The following is a 12764-nucleotide window of genomic DNA, read 5'->3' as shown; positions in this document are numbered from 1 at the left end:
TTTCCAACAACCCAAGAGACGGCTCTACACATGGACATCACCAGACGGTCAACACAGAAATCAGATTGACTATATGCTCTGCAGCCAAAGATGGAGAAGCTCTGTACAGTCAGTAAAAACAAGACCAGGAGCTGACTGTGGCTCAGACCATGAGCTTCTTGTTGCAAAGTTTAGGCTTAAATTAAAGAAAGTAGGGAAAAGCACTAGGCCAGTCAGGTATGAATTAAATCATATCCCTGTTGAATATACAGTAGAGATGACAAATAGATTTAAGGAATTAGATCTGATAGACAGAGTGCCTGAAGAACTATGGACAGAGGTTCGCAACATTGTACAACAGGTAGCAACCAAAATCATCCCAAAGAAAAAGAAATGCAAGAAAGCAAAATGGCTGTCTGAGGAAGCTTTGCAAATAGCTGAGAAAAGGAGGGAAGTGAAAGGCAAGGAAGAAAAAGAAAGATATGCCCAATTAAATGCAGAATTCCAAAGAATAGCTAGAAGAGATAAGAATGCCTTCTTAAATGAACAATGCAAAGAAATAGAAGAAAACAATAGAATAGGGAGGACCAGAGATCTTTTCAAGAAAATTGGAGAGATGAAGGGAACATTTCATGCAAAAATGGGCATGATAAAGGACCAAAATGGCAGGGACCTAACAGAGGCAGAAGAGATTAAGAAGAGGTGGCAAAATTACACAGAAGAACTATACAAGAATGAGCTTAACCTCCCTGATAATCACAATGAGGTGGTCACTGACCTCGAGCCAGACATCCTAGAATGTGAAGTGAAGTGGGTCTTAGAAAAGCTGGAAACAACAAAGCTAGTGGAGGTGACAGTATTCCAGCTGAACTATTCAAAATCTTAAAAGATGATGCAGTAAAATTGCTACATTCAATTTGCCAGCAAATTTGGAAAACTCAACAGTGGCCACAGGATTGGAAAAGATCAGTTTACATTCCAATTCCAAAGAAAGGCAGTGCCAAAGAATGTTCAAACTATTGCACCATTGCACTCATTTTGCATGCTAGTAAAGTTATGCTTAAAAACCTACAAGCTAGACTCCAGCAGTATGTGGATCGAGAACTACCAGAAGTATAGGCAGGATTTCGAAGAGGCAGAGGAACTAGAGATCAAATTGCCAACGTATGCTGGATCATGGAGAAAGCTAGAGAATTCCAGAAAAACATCTACTTCTGCTTCATTGACTATGCTAAAGCCTTTGATTGTGTGTATCACAACAAACTGTGGCAAGTCCTTAAAGAGATGGGAGTACCAGACCATCTCATTTGTCTCTTGAGAAACCTATATGCAGGCCAAGAAGCAACAGTGAGAACTGAACACGGAACCACTGATTGGTTCAAAATTGGGAAAGGAGTCCGACAAGGCTGTATACTGTCACCTTGCCTATTTAACTTATATGCAGAGCACATCATGAGAAAGGGAGGGCTAGATGAATCAAAAGTTGGAATTAAGATTGCCAGAAAAAATATCAACAACCTAAGATATGCAGATGATACCACTCTAATGGCAGAAAGTGAAGAGGAACTAAAGAGCCTCTTGTTGTGGGTGAAGAAGGAGAGTGCAAAACTTGGGTTGAAACTAAACATTAAGAAAACCAAGATCATGGCATCTGGCCCTCTCAATTCCTGGCAAATAGATGGGGAAGAAATGGAGGTAGTGACAGATTTTATTTTCCTGGGCTCCAAGATCACTGCAGATGGGGACTGTAGTCAAGAAATTAGAAGATGCTTGCTCCTCGGGAGGAAAGCCATGGCAAATCTAGACAACACACTAAAAAGCAGAGACATCACACTGTCCACAAAAGTGCATATAGTCAAGGCTATGGTCTTCCCAGTTGCAATGTATGGCAGTGAAAGCTGGACCATAAAAAAGGCTGAGCGCCAAAGAATTGAGGCCTTTGAACTATGGTGCTGGAGAAGACTCCTGCGAGTCCCTTGGACTGCAAGGCAATCAAACCGGTCAGTCCTAAAGGAGATCAACCCTGACTGCTCTTTAGAAGGCCAGATACTGAAGCTGAAACTCAAATACTTTGGGCACCTAATGAGAAGGAAGGACTCACTGGAGAAGAGCCTAATGCTGGGAAAGATTGAGGGCAATAGAAGAAGGGGACGACAGAGAATGAGGTGGCTGGATGGAGTCACTGAATCAGTAGGTGTGAGCTTAAATGGACTCCAGAAGATGGTAGAGGACAGGAAGGCCTGGAGAAATGTTGTCCATAGGGTCACAATGGGTCAGACACGACTTCACAGCTAACAACAACAACAACAAAGCAAGGAAAAGCAATCTGATGCCTTTGGACTTTAACTCTCATCAACAGCAGCCACCATGAGTTGTATCAGAAGAACATTGCACTGTTTACCTCTTGATATCCCTGCCTTGTTAAGAATTCTTCTAGTACTTGATAAGAGAACAAAGAAGTTATATAGTCTGCATTGTTCAGGAAGAAATAGTCTTATCCTTCAAATTAATGCCTAGTGGAGTTTTTTTTTTCAACAGTTCAGCAACAACTTCCAGCTTGGGCTTTCAACTGATCAATAAATATAATTCATTAATTTTATCATGGATCAGTTCAATATTTTTATGTTTGAATTGTTTTCTACCAAATCTTTTTGGGGGAGAGATTCTGTTTATACCGAAGCAGTATCCAACTTCTGAATTCTACTCTTGACTAGATATTTCGCAGGCAAAGGTATGTTATGAGAAATAAATTCAATGGTCTTGGGTTGATATTTCCAGATCCCTTATTATTTGGGGGGGCACAAGTTAAATATCAGTAATCTTAGTGTTTAACACTCCCTCTGAGCTGCAACCAAGATTGTTTTTTCTATGGGAAGTTATTGTGCAAAAGAACATGAGGGAAGAAATCTGCAGAATTTTGTTTGTTTGTATGTTTGTCAGTCAGAGTTATTTGTCACCCATCTCATAGTTCAGGAAACTCTGAGCAGCTTACATTAAGAATAATAATGACATTGTACCCAGTTCATTAGAAGAGAAGAGACTGTTTTGGCATTTCATTTAATGTCACTACAAGTTGCTATCATCTGCATAATATAATTTATGATGATACACACTGTATATGAATATATGGTATGCAAGATATGACATTTTCAGAGTCATATTCCAGAGTCATATTATCAAAATACCACTGTTTTCTGCCTCTTGCAGTCAAATAAATTTGAATTGCTAACCATATTTCATGGTCCCTTGGCAACGGAGAGGAAAAGGGACTTCAAGGTGAAAGCATCTTCAACTCAATTCTTTACCATGATTTTTGTCATTGCAAAAATGGAGCTTTACAAGTTTCCTTAGGAACAAATTTTACCATGTAATTATATATAAGGTCCATTGACCACATAAAGCAGACATGTCAAACTCGCAACATCACGTGACATCACATGACGTATCGAAACTTTTTCCCCATTGGCAGCAATGGGGTGGGTGCGGTTTCCTCATGATGTGTTTAACACCCTTGACATAAAGGTATCATCAACCAACTTCATGGAAGCTATAGCAATATCTATCTCTTCTCTTCTCTTCTCTCTCTCTCTCTCTCTTTCTCTTTTTTTCTCTCTTTCCCTCTCTCTCTTGCCTGCCCTTGACTCTGGGCAGCTAACAACAATTAAAAACATCATAAAACACATAAAAACAATACACATATAGTCAGCAGTTGAAGTTAAAAAAAAACAATAACAAATCATCATAACAATTAGATATTTCCATATCTTCCATCATTTCCTTTCTTGCACAGCATGGTGAATGCAAATATGAAAGGCTTTTTTTCCCCCCACCTACATTACCTAAATTTTCTGTAGAAGGTTTTCCAGAGGCAGTATAACAATGGCAGACTGAGCCAGCTATACCTTCTCTCCATCTCATACATATCCACACATATATGCAAATGCATTAGTTATTTGTTTGATATAATTAGTTCCTCTCTTTTCACCAGAAATTTAAGATGAATTAAAAAACACCCCTCAAATGAATTATCGACAAATAATGACTCTGTGAGGTAGGTTGGGCCAAAACCTACCTATTGCTAAGCACACTGATTTGTGCTTAGATTGTAAGCCGCCCTGAGTCTTCGGAGAAGGGCGGGATATAAATGGGATTTTTTTAAAAAAGTGAATGGCCTAAAGTCACCCAGTAGCTTTCCATGGGTGAGGATTGATGTAAACATAGATTGCTTTGAACAAGCCCATTATAGAGGACTGGAGGCTAAAACATATGAAGAATGGTTGCCGGAATTGGGTATATCTAGTTTAATGAAGAGATGGACTAGGGGTGACATAGCAGTGTTCCAATATCTCAGGGGCTGCCACAAAGAAGAGGGACTCAAGCTATTCTCCAAAGCACCTGAAGGCAGGACAAGAAGCAATGGATGGAAACTAATCAAAGAGAGAAGTAACCTAGAACTAAGGAGAAACTTCCTGACAGTTAGAACAACTAACCAGTGGAACAACCTGCCTCCACAAGTTGTGAATGCTCCAACCCTGGAAGCTTTTAAGATGAAACTGAACAACCATTTGTCTGAAATGGTATAGGGTTTCCTGTCTGAGCAGGGGGTTGGACTAGAAGACCTCCAAGGTCCCTTCTGACTTCTTCTTCTTCTTCTTCTTCTTCTTCTTCTTCTTCTTCTTCTTCTTCTTCTTCTTCTTCTTCTTCTTCTTATTATTATTATTATTATTATTATTATTATTATTATTATTATTATTATTATTATTATTATTATTATTATTATTTTAACACTGCACAATCTTGGCTTTCATTATCACATAATACATAATTGCATTCATTCTCTTTGTATGGTTAAAGCAACTAGGGCTCAGAAAACGTCACCTGTTGCAGAGGCTGAGAATCACTACTCATAAAGTAAAATTCCATTTGCAGTGCTCTTGAAAATTGCACCAGGTGCTGGTTCAGTCCAAACAAGTTTGGTTTAAACCTAATATGTAAGTGATGAGATGGAAGATTTCAATGCACAAAAGAAGAAGTTGTTTGTCTTCCTCTCCTTGTTAATCCTTCCCTCTTAAATCCTTCCCCCAATATTTATTCTCCTCCTCCCCCCCTCACAACATGTTTCTGTCTTCGTTTTTTAAAAGTTTGCATCAATATGCCTAAGAAATACTAACTAATGATAGAAAAAAAAGGTAAATGTGGAATGTTCCTTAGGCCAGAGGTTTTCCATCTGGTGTGTTATCCTCAGATCAATCCTATTCAGATTCAAAGTCAGATACATCCAATACACTGGAAATTTGCATCTGACTCAGTCTTTTTTAGAATTCCAAGGGTACATCACTCTACTTTTCATCTGTTTCCTGAAATGTCAGCTTTGATATTTTTAACCTGATTCTTTATTTTTCGGGTGTATTCTTCCTAAACGGGTGCTTTTCAACAGCATATTCAGTATACTGTAATATCACACTGGCACTTTTTCTCAACTGGATATTTAGGGTTACAAATATAAACAACTTGCAGTATGAAAACAAGCATGGAACCACGTGGAAGAATGGAAGGGCAGAGATGCAACAGATAGGACACATTTTGCATTTTTATCTCCATTCTGTTTATAGCCAACATAAGAGATCAAATCTGAATCAGGGATTCCTGCTATTGCGTTCTTCACTTCTGCTGAACAGCAAATACTATGGCTAATGTTCCTCTTAATAAACAAACAAACAAATGTTTTTTTTTTGTGATTCCATCCATGGGAAAAAGAAAATCTACTGAGGAACTAGTGAAGAGGAGAGAAAAGGGCTGGGTGTCAGTGCAGTGTAGCGCAGCACCTCTGTTTTGAAGCCAGAGGATGAGATGCTCAATGAAAAGCAAAGGTAAACTCAAGAGGTAAAGTTTTGTTACAACTTTGCTGATTTGCAGACAACTGAGAAGTTCATTATTCTGTAGTTTTCTCTTATGGCTGTAGGCATGGCTTATCCTCTTTCCTGGCTCCTTTCCTTGCCTCTGAATTGGAAAGTAATATTTTATTTGGCCCAACTCCTTGTGTAGAGTTGAAAAAAAATAAAGGAACTCTAGAGAAGCAGCTGAGAAACAAGAGAGAGGACTGGAAAGAAACCTATTCCCAAGGGTTTGAAGCAGTGGTGCATATCTACACATTTCAGAGCTTTCCTTTCTCTCTTTTATTTCACAAGTCTCTCTTTACTGTATTCCTCCATCCATATCCTATTTACTGTCCCTGCCCATTGAGGTAGGTTTTGTGGAGAGAAAATTATTGATCCATACTTATTCTAGAGGGCTCTCAATCTTCAGTGTGGATCCAGAATTCCCCAGAATTTGCTACTCTGTTTAAAATGTCAACATAGCATCTATTAGGAATTATGAAATAGTCCGGTAATAGTGAAAGGTGAATTAAGCTCTTTCCTTGCCCTGGCACTTCTCAGAATACGGCTCAAGGCCTAAGTTCAATTCTTAGCCTGGAAAAGGTTGCAAAGGGTTCTGGTTTAGAGTAATTTCCTTGGCAGATGAGAAGGCAATAGTTCTCCCTAGTCCTCAGGTAAGACCCAAGTACTTTGATGAACATCTGGTTGAGCCAGCCAGGATTCAAGGGTATTTGTGAGACTGAAGCAGGAGCTCTTGCAAGCAAGGAGAGCTCTGAGGCAAACATCCTCTGCTTTTGAGCAGTTTTTGAGCTGACCTGAGCAGAAAAGCTAAACAAAATCAAACATTAAAAAGGAGGCCACCAGGATATATGGATGAGGCGCTGTTAGGGAATTCTAGAACTGTAAACAAGAGAAGGGAGTCAGGAATTATCAGGCCGAAAGGCAATTGCAAACCCTATGGACATGGGTGTGAAGTCAGTGGAAGTTTTTCTGTCAGTTCTGTTCCTCCCTCTTAGAAGCAGAGCTGGATAAGAGGGCTCCTTCTCTTGGGCAGACTAGAGAAGGATGCCATCCAGCCCTCACTGCTCTACCGGATTTCTCCCATTCAGTCTCAGGACTCTGCTTCACTCTTTTTCTCCCCTCCCTTGATATGGCTCACAAGTGTATAGACCACTGCTCCCAGGAAAAAGATGCTCTCTAGCATCTCTGCATCCAAAATGTGGCATCCCTTCAGTGAGCTGGGCTTCCCTAGTTTGACTCCAAAGGCGGCACCATCTGCCTATATATCAAGGACTCTGGTGCCTACAAGAGAGGGGGCAAAGGGTGCAGAAGGGGGATGGCAGTTCTGTGGGTTCTACAGTTTATGTGAGTCTCACAGCCATAGGGGGTATTTAACTTTCTGCCCTAGTTGCTGTAATTCTCTCTCCAGTGGATATACAGTTCAGATCAGGTTCCTATTGCTGTGATGACAGGCATTCAGCAGGCACTATAATTGCAGAGTTAAAACAGCTCATTTTCTTACTGGCAAGCTGTAGTTAAAGAGGTGCTAGGAGGCAGCCTGGCTGTCTGCATCGAAACTGATCAAAGCCGTCAAAGGCATCTGGATTGCCTCTGTTTTCTTTCACCACCCTCCCCCTCCCCTTCTGTTGAAAAAAAGGGGAGGGGGAGAGATGAGGGGGAAAGAAGAAAAATTGATTTAAAAAGTAATTTAAGAAGATGAATACCTATCCCTTTCCTGAGGCTAAAAGGTGGCCACTTATTAGAGATATTAAACCTGTGCTGAGTGGGTTTTCCTATGCTATAGACAGTTTCTAATAAGAGAATTGGACCAGGGCACATGACTACTTAGATGTCTATTTCCATTAAGTCCTGCTGTGCAAGATTTCTATCCAATTGAATTGGACTTTTCACACTTGAACTTATTTCCTGGAGGAGATGAAATTTTCTCACCTACGTATGGATCTGAAGTGTTCATCCCCCACCCCCATGCCCCCAGATTATATCCTGGTCCCACTCTGAAAGACAACAATAACATTGTTTTCCATATTCAATTACTCTGAACCTAGGGTTATGGGTTTATGATGAGTGGGGCTACAGTGTTCCCAGCTTTCAGTGTTCCATTTTTTTTGCCTTCTCATTTCCACTTCTGCAAAAGGGAACCCAGTAATTCATGCTGGGCGGCTTCAAACTTGTAGCAGGAGAAGGAGAAACATATGCTTCAGAAGTAAAATCCAAGGAGCAGGAGCAGAGATGAGCAGAATATTAGTTACTCTGGCATTTCTGAACATTTAGCTCAATATTTTCCTTGCCAATTCTTTGTTCCCTGTGCCAGGAAGCTTCCTAGAAAAGAGACATTTCTATAAGCTTCTTTGGAGCCACTCTTAATAATCTCTCAACTTTTTTGTGGAAAATGGCTGCCCAAACATTTAAGAAAAAAAATAAAAAAAAATCAGAGGCCATGTTTTTATGACAAACAGTAGTTGTAGAGATGAAGAGGATTGGATTCAGAGGAGTCATGATAAGGGAAACCCAACCCATGAAGCTTAAGCAGCTAAAAGAGTGAGGGAAATTCTCTTTCTCTAGACAGTTTTCCTAGACAATTGTTGATGGGCACCTAGCAGCAAGGGGGCGAGCCCCCTCAATTGCTGTTTGGAGACTTGACAGCAAGGGTATCTATCAGAGAGTGAAGTGGTTGGATGGGAGGTGCTTAGGAGTTCATTGAAGGAACCAATTCATTGAACCCAAAACAGCTTGTCTATTAAAACAGGAATAGTTGTATTAAGTAGAACTTTGGTTCTGTAGCATCCTACCTCCTTCCCTGTTTTAATTGGCGGGGTTGCTGTCATCCTCAAGATACAAACAATCTTTGAAAGCAGTGAATGAATTGGCTCCAAAATACCTCTGAAAATTAGGCTGCAAATTGAGCTGAACAAATGAGTTGGCCCCATCACTTGCCTTTATTTCATCAAATCCCTTGTTTCTAATTTGCAGAATTTATTAATATATTAGACCCATACTTGTCAGTATTTTTTATAGTTTCTGAGTACTCCCTGAGGCTGCTCTTCCCTCACTGTTTAATAAGATGTTTTATAAAGAAACCGGCTTCTGATATATCATTTACATTATGACTTTCTATTTGGCCTTTGAATGCTCATTTCCTTTAGGTGACATTAATTTGCTTAAGGAATTGAAAAGCTCTCCATTTCAGGTTACGATTTTTCATTAGGCTCCCTCATTTATACACAACAAAATCCCACAAGCAGAGTTTTAAAGCTGCCGAGAGTGAAAAAGACTTCAGATGGAGTCCCTGGTAGAAAAAAAAAATACATGTGTAAATGTTGTTCCTTTAGCCCAGCTTTCTTTTACCTGGGACCTTACAGCTAGAGAGGAAACTGCCACAACTCTCTTCCAGATGCCAGCTGATTAAGAAGGTATATAGGTTCTAAAAGAGACCGTATCCATTCAGAGTGTAGGCAGGAATTATATACCGGCATAAAAACATCCCTACCACAAGAAACAGTTACAATAGGATCTAGGTATGCCTAGTCTAATGAAGAGAACTGGGGGTGATAGGATAGCAGTTTTCTTGAGGGGCTGTCACAGAGAAGAAGGAGTCAACCTATTCTCCAAAGCACCTGAAGGCAGGACAAGAAGTAATGGATATAAGATCATTATTTATTTATTTATTTTTATTTTAATTCCATTTATATCCCGCCCTTCTCCGAAGACTCAGGGCGGCTTACAAGCTTAGCAGTAGCCTTCATTCTATGTATATGCCTGCTTGTTAGGGCTTTCACACACACCCCAAGCGGCATTATTACAAAGTCAGCTTAATTGCCCCCAACAATCTGGGTCCTCATTTTACCTACCTCGGAAGGATGGAAGGCTGAGTCAACCTTGAGCCTGGTGGGACTGGAACCTGCACTAATTGCAGGCAGTGAGTCTTCGGAGAAGGGCGGGATATAAATGGAATTAAAATAAATAAATAAATAAATAAACTTGTTATAGCCTTATGCAATATCAAACAGCAGGTTTACCCAAATCAAGATAAACCCTAAAATGCAAAAAAGAAATACAGGATAAGTCTTTCCTTTTATTTACGGATTCTCTAGACATATCATGGTTCATTCCATTGTTTCAGTAATCCTCAAGGTCAGAACAAAACAGAATATTATAATGATCAGTGATCAATGCAAAACAAAGAAAATGAAAAAAATACAGTGGAATGGGTAGAATACATTTTAAATATCATAAGAAATAAAATCCACACAAAAAAAGATCCATGCGACTAAACCTATAATGCTTGGTATCTGTTATTTACTGCTCCACAATGTAGATTTATATAAACGATAAGTAAGAAAAATGGAGTGGAGGAAATAAATAATTTTATAGCATACAATATAAGATGAAATGTAGCATTTTTGCCTTGCTAATCCTACTGGTATTTTTTTTAATCTAAGGCACTCATGCTTTTCTATTGGCTTCAGAGTACAATCCTGCAATTTGATTTGAAGTAGTAGGGTTACATTTTTCAGCAATAATTGAAGATCAAATTTGGTAAATTACCCTTTAACCTTTAATAAATGGAGTTATCCTTCAATGTCTACCTTGCTTGTAAAAAGGTCAGCATTAAAAGAGTCTGAGTCAATTATTCTAATTTCCCCTTTTCACATTGGTAGAGTAATTCTAAGTATGGAGGTTCTATGAAGGAAAACTCAAAATTATGGCATTGCTTTATATATCCACAAGATGAAAGGAATTGCAGGTAGACAAACTGTGGAGGCATTTAGAGGTAGTCCTTGGCTTTCAACCATTCGTTTAATGACCATTCAGATTTACAACAGCACTGAGAAAAGGAACCATTTTTCAATCTTATGAATGTTGCAGCATCCCCCTAGTCATGTGATCAAAATTCAGGCAATTGGCAATTGGCATGTATTTATGACACTTGCACTGTCCTGAGGTCATGTGATCACCATTTGTAACATTTTCAGCTGTTTCTTGACAAGCAAAGTCAATGGGGAAAGCCAAATCCACTTAACAACTGGAGGGTTTTGATTCACTTAACTGAATCAACTGCAGTGATTTGCATAACAACTGTGGAAACCCTAACAATTGTCTTGCTTTGCCATGGAAATTTTGGGCTCTATTGTGGTCGTACATTGAGGACCACCTGTACAACTTCACAATGGTATCTCTTGCCAGCTAACTCGAAAGCCTTCCCTGCTTAATGGTTTTGTCCATTCCAAAGTTAAACAGACAATGAATATGTCTTGGCTCAGCCACAACAATGCAATGACTCTAGAGTTTATTTTCTATCGTGGCTTTATTCAGATCATGCAAACAATACAATCTGCATTCCATTGAGTAAAGATGAATTGAGTGTTGAACCAATTTCTCTTTCTGGATAACATCTGAGCATGATCTACACATTTTAGTTTTGCATTGTGCATTAACATCTGCATTTTATTTGCCAGAAACAATTGAGAGAATGTTGATTAAGATGACATGTCCTCAAATTTTCTACAAACCTGGACCAACCAAGAGTTTAGACTATATCTGTGAACTACCACAAATATTTAAAATAAAGATCTAGCTTCTTAGAATTAGGAGCTGAACTTCAAAATCATGGGTTATGAAAACCATAGTAAATCTGTGGTTCTTTTTATTGGCCATTTAGTTTTCTAGTCTTTCATAACTTCAAGTTTGTCTTAATTCCAGCCTTGTCTTTCAGTGATATACACTAGCAGGATATGATTCATGGAGCATATGAGAGCCAAAAAATTCTTCCCTCTTCCAAAGAATGTAATAATCTTGCACAATAATAAGCTCAATTACCAGATCGTCAGTCAAAGCAGCTATTTACCCAGCTTCTTCCTTTACATCATTTGCTTGTTTTCCCCCTTTTGATATCATAATGTTTTAAAATGAACAAGACTTCTAAGTGTAGTTCTAGGGCTTTTTAAAATGAAAATTACCCTCAACCTCTTATCAAGGGCACACAAAAATGAAAGTCTGGGGAAGATACTATTATATTATTCTTACAAAAAAGGGAGGGGGAATATGGCCAGAAGAGGTCAGAGGTTCACCAAAATAATTGGTAATAACAAAGGACAGATTTCACATTAATAAAAATAGTACCAAGTCCCAAATAAATAGCATTGCGCCAACAATTAATGCTCCAGCAACAGTAATATTCCATTTCATAACATGTATCTTTTAAAAACAATTTGTTGGCTGATTTGATAGCATATATCTTTTAAAACAACTTATAAAAGTTAATAATGTTTAGAGCTCAATGCTGGAGAATGAAGAATGAAGTTCAAATGTTGCCAAAATATGTGTGCATTTTCTGATCCGCTGGTACGTGAGTTTGGTTATTCATAAAAAAAGAGTAAATGCTCATTTGTTTTATTGTGGAATCTAGATATATCTGGAAGAAAGTGGTCTTTTATCCATGCATAGTTCTGTATGTCTGGTCTGTTTCTGCATCTATTATTGGGCGAAGTTTCTGAATGAGGTCAGTCTGTAATGATGAGTGTTTTTCTGGCCTGGTTGTTAAACTCTTCTCATGTTCTTTGCAAAAGTTGATTTCTAAATAGGAGATGCACATGCAAAATGAGTACCATATCTTAAGCAAAAAATCATCCATTTTATTCTGGTCCTTACCATAAAACAAGTGGAAAATGTTTAACATGTTTTTGAGTGTATGCAGATTGCAATTTATTAATTATTTCTGGAGGTTTTCAGATGGAGATATAATCCAGGTGTGGTAGCTGAAAAGATTACACTGATAAACAATTTCAAACAATTCCAGTAGTACTGGATGGAAAAATGCAATTTCAAACAGCCAATGTCACTTCAGAACAGATAATGTATCATTGCCTAAAAGGACAGTTTGTGCTTTCA

The sequence above is a fragment of the Vipera ursinii genome (genome assembly GCF_947247035.1).
Source record: "Vipera ursinii genome assembly, chromosome: 2".
Classification (NCBI taxonomy): domain Eukaryota; kingdom Metazoa; phylum Chordata; class Lepidosauria; order Squamata; family Viperidae; genus Vipera; species Vipera ursinii.
Note: the sequence above shows the minus strand (reverse complement) of the source record.